Source organism: Hibiscus syriacus, unplaced genomic scaffold (genome assembly GCF_006381635.1).
Source record: "Hibiscus syriacus cultivar Baekdansim isolate YM2019G1 unplaced genomic scaffold, ASM638163v2 tig00117032_pilon, whole genome shotgun sequence".
NCBI classification, from domain to species: Eukaryota; Viridiplantae; Streptophyta; class Magnoliopsida; order Malvales; family Malvaceae; genus Hibiscus; species Hibiscus syriacus.
This window is the reverse complement of record NW_024063532.1, coordinates 527,918-548,913: the sequence shown is the minus strand read 5'-3', so window position 1 is coordinate 548,913 and position 20,996 is coordinate 527,918.

The window sequence follows — 20,996 nt, the reverse complement described above, 5'->3', positions numbered from 1 at the left end:
CGTTAAGATAGTTACTTTACGACAATATTAAAATGATCGAATATTACCCTTAATTAAATTATTTTGATTCGAGTCTAATGTTTATGTCAAAATTTATTTATGAATTAATGTTTCAAATATATATACATGAAGGAACAAATAACCTACATATAAAATAAATTAAAAATTTTAATTCTATGCAATAAATTCAAACGTATATAGATTATAAACACATGTATATACAATACAATTAATGCTATATGAAGTAAATATTTAAGTAAATGCGAAGAAATTTTAATGGTTATATATTAAAAAAATTAAATAAATATTATTCTTTAATTAAATTATTAAATTAATTAAATTAATTAACATAATTATTTTTAAAAAAGTTAAGAAATATAATAAATATTTAAAACAAAACCAAAATTAAAATTATTATAATTAATAAAAAAACGTGTAATTTAAATATAATAAAAAAAAACTAGTGAACATTACTATATATTATAATATACATATGTGATAGCACTATGGGTTTTATTATTATTTAATTATAATACTTCTACCTTTTTATTAATAATGATAGCACTATGGGTTTTTATTAATATTTTAATTAATGCTTCTACCTTTTTATTAATAATAATAGCACTATAGGCTTTATTATATTTTAATTAGTCATTATTTTTAGTGACATTAGTATATTTTAAACATTAATAATATCACTATAGGTTTTATTATTATTTTAAAAAACGTAATTATAATAAAAAAAACTAGTGAACATTAATATTTTAAACATTTATATATATTATTAGGATATATATATATATATATATGATAAAAATAATAAATAAGTATTAGATTTAAAATATTTAAATATAAAAGGTAATAATAAAAATAAAGTAAAGTTGCAATTAAATAATAACCAAAATAATAATATAGGATTAAATTAAAAAATATATAAATTATTGGTTATAATTCGAAATATTATAAAATATATATATTAAAAGTGTAAATAATCCTAAAATATTATTTATATATATGTAATATACGGGTAGTGACTAAAATAAAAATAACTAAAATGCAAAAACAAAATTAAAAGATATAGAAACCTGATTTTGGTGACTATAATGGAAAATTACAGAATATATGGACCATGGACGTGATTTATCAATCTTGAAATTACACACACACTCCCTCTCCAAAACGACGTAGTTTTGATTTGGATATAAATAAGTCAAATTTAGCTCAAAATAGCCAATTCTTCTCATTTTCTTAATTTTGATTCTCTCTCAAAAGAGAGAGAAGCTCTCACTTCTCTCTAAATTCTCTTATCGGAGGGAGCTCCGATCACCGGCCGGTCACTATTCCGGTCAATATTTCAACCACCGTCGGTTACTATTCATGCCGCTGGTCACTATTCCGGTCACTATTCCCGGCCGAAAAAAATAAAAATAGCTCAAATCGTAGATCGGCTCACCCGAAACCCGAAACCACCCTCCTTTTTTCCTAAAAAACTTCAAAACGGTCTAGATCTAAGATTTTACCTTCGGTAAAACAACTTTTCCAACGACGTTTTGGCTTTGATGAAGGTAAGATCTCCTCTCCTTTATTCTCCTTTCGGTTTGTTTGTTGCTCGTTGGTGTTGCTTGCTCTCTTCCCGTTCTTCTCGTTGTCCTCCTTTTTCTCGTTGTGTTTTCTTTTTTTTGTAGGGAAATCGAGGCTTTTTATAGCCCTCAAAATATTGTTCGTTCAGTGAGTCACCGGATCTACAATGGTGACTCACCATATAGCTGATGAAGTGTGCGGCTATCATCGTTTCTTCTAGATCCTTTTGTTGGAGGTGGTGGCGGTGTGACAACGTCGGAGTGGACCATCTGGAGGCGGCGGCCGAAATTACCCTAGGGTTGGTGAAACCTTAGGGTTTCTGCTGGATGCATCTGGGTCGTTGTATCTCTCCAGATCTAACGGTTGTAGATGATGGCGGCTGGAACTGTGTAGAAACCATAACAAAAACCCCTAAATGGGTCTTGGGCCTGATGGGTTCTATTTTTGGGCCTAAATCAGTTTTAGGAATGACTTGGGTTGAAATTGAAAACGAGCTTCGATTTTGTAATATTTGTAATAATAATAATAATAATAATAATATGAATAATAGTTGTAATATAATAATAATAATATATAGTCTCGGACGAAAATGACTGTCGACAGCTGCCTCTCTTTGCTTATTTTTGTGTTAATAAGAATAGAGCAAAGATAAAAAGACAATAAATTTTCGTCCTACTGACAAGTTTTTATAAGGAAATTAAAGTAAAAACATCATACCCTGAGGTTTTACAGATGACCCGGAGGATTTACAAATTACCCGGAGGTTTTAATTTTCTAGAACATTAAATGAGAAACTTTGGTAATCGCTTTCTCATTTTCATCCGAAAACATCCTACCCTGAGGTTTTACAGATGACCCAGAGGATTTACAAATTACCCTGAGGTTTTAATTTTCTTGAACATTAAATGAGAAACTTTAGAAATCGTTTTCTCATTTTCATGCGAAAACATCATACCCTGAGGTTTTACAGATGACCCGGAGGATTTACAATTACCCTGAGGTTTTAATTTTCTTGAACATTAAATGAGAAACTTTGGAAATCGCTTTCTCATTTTCATGCGAAAACATCATACCCTGAGGTTTTACAGATGACCCGGAGGATTTACAAATTACCCTGAGGTTTTAATTTTCTTGAACATTAAATGAGAAACTTCGGAAATCGCTTTCTCATTTTCATGCGAAAACATCCTACCCTGAGGTTTTACAGATGACCCGGAGGATTTACAAATTACCCTGAGGTTTTAATTTTCTAGAACATTAAATGAGAAACTTTGGAAATCACTTTCTCATTTTCATGCGAAAACATCCTATCATGAGGTTTTACAGATGACCCGGAGGATTTACAAATTACCCGGAAGATTTAATTTTCTTGAACATTAAATGAGAAACTTTGGAAATCTCTTTCTCATTTTCATGCGAAAACATCCTACCTTGAGGTTTTACAGATGACCCAGAGGATTTACAAATTACCTTGAGGTTTTAATTTTCTAGAACATTAAATGAAAAACTTTGGAAATCACTTTCTCATTTTCATGCGAAAACTTCATACCCTGAGGTTTTACAGATGACCCAGAGGATTTATAAATTACCCAGAGGTTTTACAAATTACCCGGAGGATTTAATTTTCTTGAACATTAAACGAAAAACTTTGAAAATTACTTTCTCATTTTCATGCGAAAATATCCTACCCTGAGGTTTTACAGATGACCCGGAGGCTTTACAAATCTTTGGACATTAAATGAGAAACTTTGAAAATCGCTTTCTCATTTTCATGTGAAAACATCCTACCCTGAGGTTTTAGAGATAACCCAGAGGTTTTACAGATCATTGGGAAATAATTTACTAGGTAAGAAACCTCTTACTTTTCAAAAATTTCATTTTTAGCAAAGATTAAATGAGAAACTTTGAAAATCGCTCTCATTTTCAAAAACACATGTTGGTTGGGCAGGCCCCAAAATAATACTTTCTCTATGGATTGTATCCATCTATTCTTCAGATGTTTGCCTCTCCTAACGTGATTCCTGCATTTGGGATTTGAATTTTACCTTCCATTTGTAAGGTATTTGTCATCATGAATATTTTTTTATGTGAAAATATGTAAAAGTAAGATTTGAATGCAATCAAATGTATCAATGTAATACATTTTCTAGTATGCAAATGATGTTCTTATGAATGCATGAATGTTGATTCAATATTCATTTGACTCAAAGTGGCGAATTTGATCTTATTCCACTTGATCATTCCTTTCTAAGGTTTTCAGATATCAGTGTAGCAACTTATGCTATCAGGCTTTGTATTTCTCAAAAGTTATCTGATCTAATTGCATCTTTGTGTCTTGTTTGCCTCCATTTGTATTAACGTCTCAGAAGAAATGTTTCATTTACGAAGCTCTTGTTGCAGTCAGAATTATGACCTCAGTGTCCCCATTTTGTCCTTGAACTTGTGTGAAAATCCAATAAAGCTTTCATTTTTGAAATGAGAATCTATCATCTTTGGAGAATTTAGATGTAAATATGTCAAACTCAGCAAATACCAATGAGATAACAGTTTTTGTTCTGATTTGACTTTTGAAACACATCACAAGGAGAATTTTTGCTAGTTCTTTTCATGCGACTTCTGCCCATATTTTTTTAGTGAAGCACTTTGTGTAGCATTCAGAGCTTTTGTAGGACGTCACTTAAGAACAAACCTCATTGGGAATACAAGTGGGATGCCTTAACTTGTCAACATCAATGTAGGAGAAATTACCAGTATAATGCCACCTGTAATGAACAAAATGATCATATATGGTCATTTCCATTGTCACTATTTCACCATTTTCATTCTTCATACATTTCTGTATCATTGGAAATATTTGTTCAAATCAATGATCTTTCTGAAGGATGATATAGGCTTTTAGCATGCCCCAGTGTTTTCTTCTTGTTGATATGAGCCTTCAAAAATACCCCACATGGATTATTTCTGTCTGAAATGGGCCTTCAAAATGTCCCAAATTTTCATACTAAGGTGAGCCTTCAAAATGCCCCACATGGATTACTTCTGTCTTTTTCACGTTGATGTGGGCCTTCAAGATGCCCCACATGAAACTTCTATCTTTTTATGCCGATGTGAGCTTTCAAGATACCCACATGGATAATATGGACATTCAAAAATACATCCAACCTTCAAGTCAAAAGGTTCACTCTCAATGTCCATGGAATTTGAATCTCATGATTCTTACGAGGTACAACTTTGGTAATGCCTCATTGTAAGTACTTGTAGCTCTCTTCGTGACCAAATATATTATTCTTGAATGCTCTCATTCCATTGTTACTAAACAACAGTGTTGTTAAGTAACTTAAGAGAATCTCTTCATGTTGTCACAAACTTAAGAAATGATCAATCATTCTGACAGAAATGTCTGAGATATGTGCATTTTCAGAAGAAAGAAATTATCTTCTTCTTGACGAATCGCTTTCTTGCCTTTTTTCTATGCCCTGGGATATGTGATCCCTTTGTCAAATGAGGCGATCCTTGTTAATGAATTGCTAATAATGTCACAAGAGAGTGTTACAAGTTTAATTCTCCAGACTTTCTGGTCTCTTGGGTCACTTGTTTTCAAAACTGTGAAATGCTTCATCATTCTGGCATCGTTTATTCTTTTTCTTCCAATAGAGGTATAATATGCATTAACTTGCTTCAAAGACCTTTTTCCTTTGAGACTGCCATGTTTGAAAATATTTTTCCTCATTTCTTTATCAAAGAATGAAAGAATTTTGTAAAATATATCCCCTTACAGGTTCACAATTGAATCAAATCATAAGCATGAGTTCAAAGAATATTAAATAAATTAACTACTCTTTTAAATCATTCAAAAATCATAGTCCAATGGCAAGTGTCAAAATTATTGACTGATTTAAGGTGTAGGTTAATTCTGGAAAGGTAAGTTCTTTCAGGTTGGTCTAGTATATATGTGTCTTTGAGCGTCCACTAACTTGAAGAAATGGTTGTTATGCTCGTCTCATAGAGATACTTCTTGATTCCAGAATCTCATGAACATCTTTGGGGATGTGCAGTGCTTCATCAAGAGCATAAGATTGTCTCTTATATCATTGTTGCACTATTCAATACTCGAGCTGCCTTTTTAGGTTTTCAACTCGAATCCTCCTTTGGCTTTAAAATGTTATTCAAAATTAACATCTTGAACCCCCTTTTTATCATTTTTCATATCATACATTAAAGATTTTAAAAAACAATTTTTGTAAATAAAAATCCATCCTGAGAGGCGGAATAAAATCTGAAGATAGTCTCTCTTACTTAGAGATCCATGTATGATTAGAATGGACTTTTCAGGTACGTAACGTTGGCCAAGGTTCATGGTTATTAAAGAAAGGGATAAAAAGGCCCAAACAAGTGTTTAAGAGTAATTGAACCAATGATCAATTCATTGTGATGCATTTAATCTTGCCTTGCTTGACTTGGATCTGCTTTGCTACCTGTATTTTTTTCTGGATCCCTTTAAACTGCCAATTTTTGGGTTCGTTTCCATTTTCTTATATCTCCAACATTTTTTGCACTTCTTGTTGAATATGAATCTTAGAACTGATTGCACTTGATCAACCTTGTAACTTGAGGCTCAATGAGTCATCCATCTTGATTCAATCTCTTTTTTCTTTTTGTTTTCTTTTTTCTTTCTTTTATTTTTTTCTTTTCCTCTGATGTATGAGTATAAAAATTCAATTGCTTTGAGTACCTTCTTTTCCTCTTGCATTTCAGAAATTCTTTCATTATTCTTGACTGGATTGATCTTCAAGCACATTGAATTTGACATACCTTGTGGTTCAAAATTCTCTTTACTTCATGGAGATTTGTCTTCGTAATAAAACTGGATTGACGATATTTTATTCTTGTGAGCAGATATCCTTCACCTTACCCCCCAGTGTGGAGGGTGATCCTTGGTTAGGGTTGAATCAGAAGAAAAATCATTCAGGCTCAAATGGGGACAACAAGGGATATATTTTCTTCTTTTGTGAAGGGATAAACGAAAGAAGGCCGTTCATCATTTCATACACATAAATCTTTGTGAAAAGAGATATCCCAGGGTTATGAATATTCAAGATTAACTTTATTTACATGAAAACAATATAATTAATGCATGATATATTTATCTAAATCAATCCCTTTATTTCTTCTTCTTGTTTCGAGCATGCCCCAATTACTCGAACTTCTCTTCGACAAATTGATACATGATGCCTCATCTCATCTCTTCTTACAGGAAGATTCATGGATAATTTGGAAATTTTTGTACTTTTGAGGTATTTTGGTTTCACCAGTATGAAGATTTTATATTTGGAAGGACAAATGTGTGACTTTTGAAGCCATATATGGTGAAAGGTAGTATCATAAACCAATCATCTTTACCCGAGAAGGTAAACATATGGATTTGGTGTCTCAAAAACAAGTAAAGACATTACTTTAGAGTCTCAGATAAATGTAATATTAGGATTTGGTTTTGATAAGGACCAAGAATGGATCAGGTAATCGTATAGAATATGAGAGGTCTAATTTTACCACTTGCCAAAGATCTATAATTCTTGAAAAATTAAAAGAATATTTACTTGATACTAAAAAATTTCAAGATTAAAATTTGATTCCTTACTCATAACCATAAAAAACAATATAAATTTATAAGAAGACTGAGAAAAAACAAGTTCAAACAAGATTGTTGAAAACATTTTGATATTTCGATATAACAAATTAAGTTAAATGAATTTTAAGATTTTCCAAATGATTTTCTAAGTATATTCGATAGAATTATTCGAATATCAAAACATTACTCCAAATCTTTCAAAGATCATTTTTAATCCTTACTCAAAGTGTAAAATTAAGTTTTAATCTTTAAACAATTTCAAAATAATTTTACAAAGTATTTCGAACCATTTCAAAGCCAAAAATTCCAGATTGCTCAGAGGGAACCGATTCCCCCCTAAGGGGGTATCGATTCCCCCTGAATGGTTTGGCTCCGAGAATTCCAGTATTCTCGGAGGGAACCGATTCCCCCCTTGTATAACGGTCGAAATATTTGAATTTTACACTTAGGGAACCGATTCCCCCATAGGGGGTACCGATTCCCCCCACGCTCCAAACTGTTTTATTAATTGTTTTCACACTAAAACGGCTATATTATTTTCTCTAATTATCCCCAACGTTCAGAAGTGATTCAAGGTGTATTTAAGCAAGCTTAGAAGCCATTGATCAACAACAAGAAATATCAAGCAATTAGAATCAAGAGAGAATCAAAGAGAAAGCATCAAACCTCAAGTTTGAGCATTTCAAGCCTATTTTTCATTCAATATTCATTTTGCTTTCAAGAACACTTATTGTGCTCAATTGTATTTATTCTTGAGTGTTCTTTCTTTGTTCTAGAATTGTGCAAACATATTTGCCTTGTGAGGTTTTTCTTGTAAGTTTGCAAATTTGTATTTCTCTTTGAGAAAAGAGTGTTCTCAAGAATTGGGGTATATTCTTGAGGGAGTTGTAAGGTTATCTCTTTGGCCTCAAAAGAAAGAACAAATTAGTGAATTTGTTGAAAAATCCTTAGTGTGGATAGCTAAGGTAGTGGACGTAGACTTTGGTTGATAAAGTCGAACCACTCTAAATCGTTGTGCAATTTCTTTCAATTTTCTGCAAAAAGCTTCCACTAAAATTTTTATAGCCAATTCACCCCCCTCTTGGCCAATTCAGTCAATCGATTAACTCAACAAAGATGTTGAAAATGAAATGCAACTGTGGTAGATAACAACTTCCACTTATTTATCTAACTACCCTATTACTCATCCAATGTGATACAATTGACTTAATCATGCTTTGATGCCCCACTTGAGTTTATCATCCATTGTTCCACTAATTCTCGTGTCAATGTCTCATTATCAACAAGCATCTCTATCTCATTTAACAGTGACCTAAAATTCCCCGTAGAATGTCCAAGTACCCCTAAGTGGAAATCACAAACGCTATCTTGATCATAGCTATGAGCATAAGGGTTTGGTGACACTTTCATTGGTCTTGATGTGATGTATTGACTCTCAATCAAATAAGGGTACAGATATGAGATAGAAGTTTGAAATACCTCTAAAGTATTTCTTGATTGTGAGATTTTCTTTGGTCGGTCTGAACCACTAATTACTCCTTTTCTTTTGCGGTTACGATGATTCTAGATGTGACATTCATTCACATAATCAGCTTTCGCTTTTTGATCAGGTGGGCTTTTAGATGTGACTTTTAAGTTTCCTTCTCTGATTGCATTTTCAATCAATTCTCGACTTGTCATAAGATACTTAAATCCATCTCTCGAACTTGCCAGCATTAACTCATAGAAAGGAGCTGGAAGGGAATCATGAAACATATATGATATCTCTACTTCTATCATGGGAGGTTGAACTTGTGACGCCACTTCTCTCTATCTTAAGGCATATTCTTTAAATCTTTCATCCTTATTTCTTGAGGATCCTTACATTTGGGAGCTAAGCCTTTAACATATCGATATTGCCCCAAAAATGCATCCACTAAATCAACCCAATTCTTAATCTGCTCTTATTTCAAATGATTATACCATACCACTGTTGGCCCAACGAGACTATGATGGAAGGAGTGAATTAACAAATCATCAACATTTAGGTACCCTTCCATTTTTCTGTAAAATATTCTCAAGTGGATTAGGGGACAACTGATGCCTTCATATTTCTCAAAATCAGGCATCCTAAATTTATGGGGAATAATCAAATCTAGAACCAACTGAGTTCTCTTGCTTCTAGTTCTTTGTGGGAGGCATTAACACCTTTCATAGATCTGATTGCTTCATTCACCTGCTTGAATATTTCCTCATGTTGTGCATAGTTACTGAGACTATTCTTTAAGTTTGAATGGGATACCCCAGGGTATGTTATCATTCTCGATGCATTAATCTGATAGCATTGTTGCTCTTTAACGGTCATATCTTCTTCATCAGCAATCTTAGTTTCCATTACTTGGACCATATGATTCAATCCATCTTGTAAAGATCCAGATGATTCATTCCTCGTAACTTGATGTAACCCATCAAATTGTTCTTGTAACTGATCTTGTGATCCATCATGAGATTGCTCCATGATGATACAGTAATATGAATGAATGATCTCGGTTTTACTGTTATAAAACCTTTCATGAATTATTTACATGCTCTTATAATTATTGAATAAAATAATACTTAAATAAATAGTTATGATGTAAATGTGAAAATGCAGAAATGGGAATACAAATGCAGAAATAGGAATACAAATGCATGTATGCAAAAGGTGTCATTCGAGAGTGATTATCTTAAAACAACTTTCATTGAACACAAAAGTTTTGATACATCAAACAAACTTTATAGATAAGGGATATCTTTAACTCCTAACTTCTCTATCTCTCTCAAAAGCCAAGTTAACTTCTACTCATGCTCAGGTGTTGAGTTGTCAATCTGTTTTAACTCTTGCGTAAAGCCAGCTAAATCAACCAGTTTATAAGCCACATTGCTTGCCTGGGCAACAACTTCCTTTATGAAATTGTCTTTTTCCTTCATCTTGCATGTTAATTCTTGGATTTGTAGACAATATTGTTCATTTTCTCTTGTAAGAGAACTTTTGTGATCAAGGAATTTGTTGAACTATGTTTCGATATAACAATTTAAGGAAAAATGATTTTTGGACTTGAATTGAATTTAAAAAATGTATTTGGACTTAATTGAATTTATTCAAAATTTACAAAAATAATTCAAAGTTCTTTTAAATTAAAATTGAGCACAAAAATGTTTTTATGAATAGTAAAATTTATGTAAATCACTGTTTGAACAGTAACCCGAGGCTCAAAAATTCCAGTATGTAAAAGGGGAACCGATTCCCCCCAAGGGGGTACCGATTCCCTCACTGTTCATCAGCCCAACGGTCATAATATTTGAATATTATGAAGGGGTATCGATTCCCTATGAAGGGGTACCGATTCCCCCCATTCTGGGCAGCCTATTTTTGTAGAAAATTCATTCCCAAACGGCTCCAAAACATCCCCAACGGCTAGATATGACTTCAAACACATTCCAAGCTATAAATACAAGCTAAGGACACTTGAAGAAGAAAGAGAACAACTATCCAAGTAATCAAACACAAGAGAAGAGTTTTTCATTCTTATTTCATCTTTCTCTTGTAAATATTTTGTTCTTGTGAGCTTAATTCTTGTAAACGCCTACCTTAGAGAGGTTTTATTGTTTACATCTTTTATCTTTTTGTAAAGGGGAAAGGTTCTAGCTTAGCCCGTGTAAAAGCTAGGGAAAGGTTCTAGTTTATCCCGGAAAAACTAGGGAGTTGTAAGGTTATCTCTTTGTCCTCAAAGAAAGAACAATTAATGAATTTGTTGGAAAATCCTTGGTGAGGAGCTAAGGTAGTGGACGTAGACTTTGATTGAGAAAGTCGAACCACTATAAATCGTTGTGCAATTCTCTATCTTTCAATCTCCTTACTCCCTAAACACAAAATCATTCCGACCCCTCTTTGTAAATCGTTCATGTTGTCATTTCGAGCTTCCGAAAATCCTAACAATTGGCATCAGAGCCTAACTTGTTAAGAAGGTTTAACCACCTTGAGACGATCCTAGAAGAAGCTCTACCAATTCCTGACACAACCGAGAAGATGGCTTCCACCTCCGGCTCGTTCCACATGGAAGACTCCCTACCAACGGACAAGCCTCCATACTTCAATGGAGACAACTATCATCATTGGATGAAATTAATGAAGGTATTCATCCAATCCAATGATCTTGATGTATGGGAGATAATCGAGAATGGCTACTCTTCTCCAAAGAAGAAGGAGAAGAAGCGGAGTGACAAAGAACGGAAGAAAGCTCAACTTAATGCCAAGGCCATGCACATGTTTTTTTGTGCATTTGGTCCTGAAATCTATGAAGGAGTTTCTTCATGTTCAAGTGCCAAGGATCTTTGGAATAAGCTCAAGGAAATCCATGGAAACAAGAAAGAAGAACCAACAAAGGTGGTGTCTCTAATGGCTTATGAAGAGCCCGAGATATCTTCTAACTCAAATGAATTTAATTCATATACATTTGATGAGTTACAAGATGCTTTTAATAGGTTATATTCGGAGTTTGAGACCATGAACTCCAAATATAGAAAATGATTTCAAATTTAAAATTGAAAACGATTTTCTTTTGAAAACAAAAATAGATTTTGAAAGCCAAAATGAAATGTTGAAAAAGGATTTAGAGCTTTCAAAAATAAAAATTGATAGTTTTGAAAAACAAAATTTTGATTTAAAAGTTAAGCTTGAATTCTTAACAAAAGAAAAAGAAATCATTTTAAATAATTCATTTAGTTCAATAATGACAATATGCTCACATTGTCATTATCATGGTCATTTGTAACATACTTGTTCTTTGAAGAAAGGAAAACGTTTTAAAATTAGGCAAGTATGGGTTCCGAAAGGAACAAGGGGCATTGAAACTAACGTCCAAGGATCCAAAGCAATTTGGATACCAAAATCTACTTAAATGTCTCTTGTAGGTGTGTGTGAGCAATGGTGATGAGAGTGATGATATTCAAGATGCTCTAGCCACACATGAAAAAGGAATGGGTAACCTCTAAGCTTAATGCTTTTAATTTAGGTTATTTGGTTGCTCATTTGATTTTAAGCATGCATGAGTTTTGGTTTTAAATGATTATGCATCATTGTTTTAATCTCATGTATGTTGAAAAGATGATTATGATGAACATTTATTTTTGAGAATTTTTAGTTCATCATAATGAATTTTGGTCAAAATTGGTTTTAAATGCTAATGATATCTCTTTAACAATTGATATCAAATTTCAAAATACTTTGATTTTATAAATTTTAATTTTTGGCCTAAAATTGAATGTTTATGCATGTGGTCTAAATGAAAATAATATCTCTCTAGCAATTGATATCAAATTTTTAAAATTGCATAACATTTTTGGAAAACTTTATGCAAATGCACTTAATTTTAGCAATTGGTATTAATATCAAATTTCAGCAATTGGTATTGCATAAAGTATTTTAGACTTGGATATATTGAATTTCATGTGCTACAAACATGTTTGTTATTCTTTTTAGAAATTCAATATTTTGTTTAAGTGTCAAGATCTTAAAAGCTTAATTTTGTTTGGAATACATTTATTGAGGGGGAGCTTTGATTTTTCAAATGATTTTTAAATGTAAAATTTACTACTTACTCTCCAAAGTTATTTTAAACTTCAAAGATCGAATTATTTTTGATATAACAAAAAGGGGGAGAAGTTTAGTTTGAAAATTTCAATTTCTTAATGAAAAAAGGGGGAGCTTAACATTTTCATATGTTTTCCAACAACTAGTATCTTTTTCATAAAACATTTTATTAAGGGGGAGTTTTTGCCAAAAAACAATTTTTCAAATGTTTTGTTATATCAAAAAGGGAGAGATTGTTGAACTATGTTTCGATATAACAATTTAAGGAAAAATGGTTTTTGGACTTGAATTGAATTTACAAAATGTATTTGGACTTAATTGAATTTATTCAAAATTTACAAAAATAATTCAAAGTTCTTTTAAATTAAAATTTAAGTAAATCACTGTTTGAACATTAACCCGAGGCTCAAAAATTCCAGTATGTAAAAGGGGAACCGATTCCCCCCAAGGGGGTACCGATTCCCTCGCTGTTCATCAGCCCAACGGTCATAATATTTGAATATTATGAAGGGGTATCGATTCCCTATGAAGGGGTACCGATTCCCCCCATTCTGGGCAGCCTATTTTTGCAGAAAATTCATTCCCAAACGGCTCCAAAACATCCCCAACGGCTAGATATGACTTCAAACACATTCCAAGCTATAAATACAAGCTAAGGACACTTGAAGAAGAAAGAGAACAACTATCCAAGTAATCAAACACAAGAGAAGAGTTTTTCATTCTTATTTCATCTTTCTCTTGTAAATATTTTGTTCTTGTGAGCTTAATTCTTGTAAACGCCTACCTTAGAGAGGTTTTATTGTTTACATCTTTTATCCTTTTGTAAAGGGGAAAGGTTCTAGCTTAGCCCGTGTAAAAGCTAGGGAAAGGTTCTAGTTTATCCCGGAAAAACTAGGGAGTTGTAAGGTTATCTCTTTGTCCTCAAAAGAAAGAACAAATTAGTGAATTTGTTGGAAAATACTTGGTGAGGACCTAAGGTAGTGGACGAGACTTTGATTGAGAAAGTCGAACCACTATAAATCGCTGTGCAATTGTCTATCTTTCAATCTCCTTACTCCCTAAACACAAAATCGTTCCGACCCCTCTTTGCAAATCATTCTGGTTGTCATTTCGAGCTTCCGAAAATCCTAACAGAATTCTTGTGCAAGATCCACAAATTTCATCAATTTCTTATTTTTGGCTTTAATGTCTTCTAGTTCTGCTTCAATTCCACACTGATGGATATGATATGAATATTCCATATTGATTATAACCTTATTCAACATTTCATTTTCGGCTTGACATCTTTCCAAATTGATGACAGTTGTATTGAGCATTTCTTTTGCAATCCACAAATCATGAGAAAACTTCTTGGCTAGGCCTTCGTGTGACTTGCAATTCTTTTTCAGTTTAATGACACTTGTTATCCACTCGTCCAGGGTATTTTCTAAACTAGCCTTTTGAAAGGTTTGACTAATCTTTTGGAAATCCGTACATATGGTTTCCATTTCTGTACTCAATTTATCGTTTTCAATTTTCAAATGATGAACTTGAGCCTCATATTTCTGCAGATCTTCTTCCTTCTTGATGCCCCCACTGACACTCTTACCTTTGAATACTTTTGGTATCGAACTGGTAGTATAATCAATAACCAAACTAGGTTGCTTCTTTTACCTTGAACTCTAAAATTCCATAATCCAAAAGATTTTGAACTCGATGCTTGAAAGATGTGCAATTCTCAATGAAATGTCCTTGAACTTCGGCATGATATTCATAATGAACATTGATATCATACTAATTCGGATATGGAGGTTGCCACGGTTTCACATAGTGTGGAGCTACCTCTCGCGCTTCTAGTAGCTTCTCGTACAATTCCTTATATGATATAGGGATATCATCAAAATGAGAACTACCTTTTATCTTAGATTGATCTTGAGTTTTCGATATTGGGAAAAGACTCTTAAATACCGACGAATTCTGATTGCATGACTTCTTTTCTTCTCTGGGAACTTCTACAGTTGTCAACATTTCCTTGGTATCTCCAGAAAACTTGTTGATATGAATGATGATTGTGTGTGATATCTCAAATTGGTTAGGATCAGAAGTCCCTTGTATATCTAAGATTGTAGGATTATGTTCATTGAGCTCTCTCTCTTTTTGTGTAGGAATCTCTTTTTCTTTTGCCAAAACAGATACTCTATCCATCATCTTGGACATTTACTCTCTTATCTCTCGTATCTCCCTTTTCTCTTCAACGGACATACGATCTTTGGGCACATAACTCTCTTCTATCCTCGAAGTTTCCTCAGGATGCCATTCCCTAAATGTACTATAGTTTACTTGATCATAAAACCCTTTATCCATAATGAAAATCTTTTATTTTGATGATCACTCTTAAATCAACACCTTCTAATCATGTCATGATCATGCCATGCAAACAAAATAAATCAATATAAACAAGTTAGAGTAAAACAAAATATATCTAAAATAGATAAAGATAATAAAAATAAAATGGTTAGTACACATTAATGGAAAGAAAAGATCTTATATATAATGGTATCTATATAAAAATCCTAACTTCATGCTTTCTAGTTCCATGATTTGTTTGGAAAAATAAACATAACCGCATGATTTCTAGTTCGTATACATTTGTTCGGAAAATAAAGTAATATTAAGTAAATTAAAAGACATAACATGCTTTTCCTTGTGTGTAACCTTACAAAACTTATTTGGGTGAGGCTCTGACTAGACTCAAGTTCTAGGTTTATTATATGATGGGTTTGGATCTAAAGGTATAATGGTCAGCGAATTGTCCTTTGTTGGTGCCCCCTTGGACTACCAAGCCCTCATCCAGGCCCATCATAGGCTTTCGAAACGAGTTCAATTCGTGGGGACATACTTCCTTATATCATTGCGGAGGTGAAAACCTCACGAGGATCATAAGGTGTGAGCCCAAAGAGCGTTTCACTATCCCGCACGGAGGTGAAAACCACACGAGGGAGTAGTTACTTACTCCTACTTAAATATGATGGAGCGGGGTTTTAGCTCATGTTATGCAAATGCAGTTGTGCAGTGTGTGAGAAAAAGCGAAAACAAAGCAAACAACACTGAACAAAACACTCAAGACCTTGAACAATTATTTAATATGAAAACATTAGCAAACAAATTAGTACAACTATTTAGTGGTTAAGCAAATTAAGAGTCAAAATGCAAACAAAACTTATTTAAAACCAAACAAAGGATCAAAAACCAAATTAGAACGAACTTTTAATTTTTTTTTTGCAAAGACAATTTATTAATCAACTAATAGCCTGACTCTCTAAAAGTAGGTCCCTAGCGGAGTCGCCAAGCTGTCGAAACGGTCTTTTAACCCGATGGGGAAAGGGGTGGTCCCGCTTCGAAAATGGTATTAGTGTGATTTTTGTGCAAAAAACGTGGTTCGCGGAGTTACCACCAATCTTTGATTAAGGTGTGATTGGGCACCCAAAAATAAATTTATCATTTAAATAAAATATTAATTTTAATAAAAATGACAAACTTGTGGTATGCGTTACCAAATTTTGAGTTCGAGAGTCGGTTACGTGTGGGGAAGGATTAGCACCCCCACAACGCCCTAAATCGGTACCTAGTCGATTAATTAATTGTCTTTGCAATAAAATGTACAAGTTTGAGTTTAACTTAATTTAAGATCCCCTAGAATAATTTTTTTTAATTTTGGATGAAAAATAAAGATATTCAATTATTTCCTATCGAGAAGAATCGATCTATCATACATTGAAGCAATCGATTCTTACTCCAGTCGAAATAAAGAAATATTGGAATTCCATTCTAAATTTCAAAAAAAATAATACCTAAAATAATGTTAAGATTGAAACCAATAATATTTAATTATTTCAGATCGAACATTATTATTTTAAAAAACCTTTGAAAACGCATGCCAAAGTTAAATAAATAAATAAATAAATAAACATATCAACCAATTGATTAATTATTTATTTTATCAATATTTAATGAGAATAAGGATATTCAACTAATTAAATATCGCGAGACGAGACTATAGATTCGATCTAACAGTCTTTTCTCGATGAATTTAATTAAAAGAATATGATCTTTTTCTCAATCCCTTACTTTTAAAAATGAATTCAATTTAATAAGTGTCACTTAACAGGATAGACTTTCGTTTTAAAATTATCGAAAATAACTTTCTTATACGTTAAGATAGTTACTTTACGACAATATTAAAATGATCAAATATTACCCTTAATCAAATTATTTTGATTCGAGTCTAATGTTTATGTCAAAATCTATTTATGAATTAATGTTTCAAATATATATACATGAAGGAACAAATAACCTACATATAAAATAAATTAAAAATTTTAATTCTATGCAATAAATACAAACGTATATAGAGTATAAACACATATATATACAATGCAATTAATGCTATATGAAGTAAATATTTAAGTAAATGCGAAGAAATTTTAATGGTTATATATTAAAAAAACTAAATAAATATTATTCTTTAATTAAATTATAAAATTAATTAAATTAATTAACATAATTATTTTTAAAAAAGTTAAGAAATAAAATAAATATTTAAAACAAAACCAAAATTAAAATTATTATAATTAATAAAAAAACGTGTAATTTAAATATAATAAAAAAAACTAGTGAACATTACTATATATTATAGTATACATATGTGATTGCACTATGGGTTTTTATTATGAGAAAATAACATCAGTGACCGAAAATGTCTTATAATATACGATTTTGACCAACTTTTTTTGGATTTGCCAAAAATGACCAACAAATTCGCATCGTGAACTCTAATTTTTTAACTCAGTTTCCAAATTCGCAATGTGAATATCTAGATTCGCAACGCGATTTTGAAAAATGTGTTGCGATAGTTAAAATGTGTTGCGAGAGTTTGAAAAATGTGTTGTTACAATAGTGAAAAAGTGTTGCGATAGTGAAAAAACCAAAATAAGTTTACATTTTAACTATTCCAAATTCACGTGGAGTTTGAAACAATAAAGAATGTGTTGCGATAGTGTAAAAGATTATCAAGCCATTTGTAAGATCTTAGTTTGAAACAATAAAGAATGTGTTGCGATAGTGTAAAAGATTCTCAAGTGTTTGCAATGCTCAATCCCACATAGTATTGGAAACACTATTGGGAATGGGTATTTAAGGCTTGGATTTCCCACTTTCTTGTTGAGTGGAAGAGAACAAGGGGGACTCTCGCGCACCGCCGCCGCCGCCGTCCCGTCCCGTCTCATCTCGGGTCGGGTCGGGTCGGGTCATGGTCGTGGTCGTGGTCGTAGTCATACGTGTCTTCGACACGTCCGCACGGATACTATCTTTTTAGAGAAAATTCTTAAGAAATCGCAACGAATTTGGACTAACGTAAATTTGGAAAATTGCATTGCGATTTTGTATTATCGCATTGCGATAGCATGAATCGCGTTGCGATTATGTATTATCGCGTTGCGATTTTGTATTATCGCGTTGCGATAGTCAGAATCGCGTTGCGATTTTGTATTATCACGTTGCGATTTACATATTCGCATTGCGATTTTCTAAAATCGCAAAAACACGATTCTATATTATCGCGTTGCGATTTTGTATTATCGCGTTGCGATTTACAAATTCACATTGCGAATCTGGAAACTGATTTGCGATACTGGAGATCGCGTTGCGATTTACATATTCGCATTGCAATTTTCTAAAATCGCAATACGATAGTCAAAATCGCGTTGCGAATCTGGAAACTGATTTGCAATATTAGAAATCGCGTTGTGATTTTGAGATCGTATTGCGATTTTGTTGGTCATTTTGGCAAATCAAAAAAAAGTTGGTCAAAATCGTATATTATAAGGCATTTTCGGTCACTGAGGTTATTTTCTCTTTTATTATTATTTTAATTATAATACTTCTACCTTTTTATTAATAATGATAGCACTATGGGCTTTTATTATTATTTTAATTATAATGCTTCTACCTTTTTATTAATAATAATAGCACTATGGGTTTTTATTAGAGAAAATAACCTCAGTGATCGAAAATTCCTTATAATATTCGATTTTGACCAACTTTTTTTCCATTTGCCAAAATGACCAACAAAATCGCAATGCGATCTCTAAATTGAAATCGATCTCCAGTATCGCAAATCGATTTTCAGATTCGCAACGCGATTTTGACTATCGCAATGCGAATATGTAAATCACAATGCGATAATACATAATCGCAACGCGATTCTGACTATCGCAACGCGATAATACATAATCGCAACGTGATTCTAACTATCGCAACACGATAATACAAAATTGCAATGCGATTTTCAAAGCGCAATTAGTATCGCAACGCGTATTTTATTTTCAAATTCCAAACACGAATATTAATACATCCCGTAATCGCAACTCTTAACCTAAAAACCTAAATCACAACTCAGTCCCATCTCCATTCTCACTCTCTACGACGACATCCGTCCCCATCTCCGACAAAATTCATCCCCATCTCCGACGAAATCCGTCTATCTCCATCTCTTAGAGCCACCCTCACAATCATTCACGATCAGAAATGGAAAATCAACCAAATCAACCACCGAGGGTTAGTTTTTTTAATTATTTTTATTTTGAATTTTTTGCATTATTATTAGGTTTTTCATATTGAAATTGATGATAAGTTTACTGGTAATTTCAATAATAGATTAACCATTTCACTTAGATTGCTTATTAAATTCATTCGATTGCTGCTAATACTGCTAAACTGTTTAGTCTTTAACCCTGTAAAGTTAGTATTTGTCTTTGCTTTGTCTTTTGGTTGAAGTAATACAATTCATTCAAGTTTCAATTTTAGACAATGACTATTTGAAACCGAGGATCGCAACGCGAAATGAAAATCACAATGATAGTCAAATTCGCGTTGCGATAGTCATTTTCGTGTTGCGATTTTCATTTCGCGTTGCGATTATCTCGTTGCGATAGTCAAATTCGCGTTGCGATAGTCATTTTCGTGTTGCGATTTTAAGTTTCAGAAACTATTATTCTTCTGCAAATTGAAACTTGAATGAATTGCATTACTTCAACCAAAAAACAAAGACAAATACGAAATTCACAGTGTTGCAAATTTATGTTTGAAGAATAAACTGCTACTACTCTTTATTGTTTTTGGTATATCTTCACAGTGTAGTTTTTAATTTAACTTGGTATGTTTATTGTTTTTGTAGAACTTTTTTTCGGCTTAATTGACCTTAAGGAATAAAATAAGCCTAGTTACTACAATTGCGTCGAATCTTTCACCTGTACAAAGAACATTGTTTGAGGATACTTGCTTCGGGCCATGGCTAAAAGTACAACATCCGGGTGGAGATACTATGTTGACCCATTTGTGGCTTCAGACCATGACTAACGATCTACCCGAGAGTATAAAACGTGGTAATGAAGAGATATGGTTTCATTTTCCACCATCGTATACGTGTTTTGGGCGGGAGGAGTTTTTCTTAATCACTGGTCTACGCTTCGGACACGATGATGTAGGTTGATACACTAATCATATTACCCATCCATCATGGTTATCCCAGATTTTTCCTGCGCTATCAATGGAGAAGCCGAATTTATACGTCGATGACTTGACGAGATTATTGAATAAGAAAGATGGTTTTACTCGGATGGATGACGTTGATGTTGTCCGAGTATGCCTTTTAGTACTTTTGCATGCTGGCTCTTTAGGCAGAGAGGCCAGACAACCTATTCCTAAGGACCTAATATTATTGGTAGAGGACCTAAATGCATGGAACCTATTTCCGTGGGGTTCGTATCTATGGAAAGCTACCTGGAATAAGTTGTCGTCTGCCTTTGATGACTGCAAAAGTTTGCGTGGCGATGGTTCCAAATACACTTTGTCAGGCTTTATTTGGGCCTTTAAGGTAAGAATTTCTACATAATGTTTCCAAAATTATAATTAATTATTTAACAATTACTAATGTTTGTGTATTATATTGTTTTTGTAGATTTGGATATTTTGAGGCTTTTCCCGACATGCAGACATATGCATTAAAAACTTCAAATGATATTCCTAGAGCTATTTCTTGGAAGAGGAAACGACGACTATTGATCTGGGAAGAGTTACTATGGTATACGACAATAAATGATGTAAGTTAACACAAATACTACCATATATATAAACAAG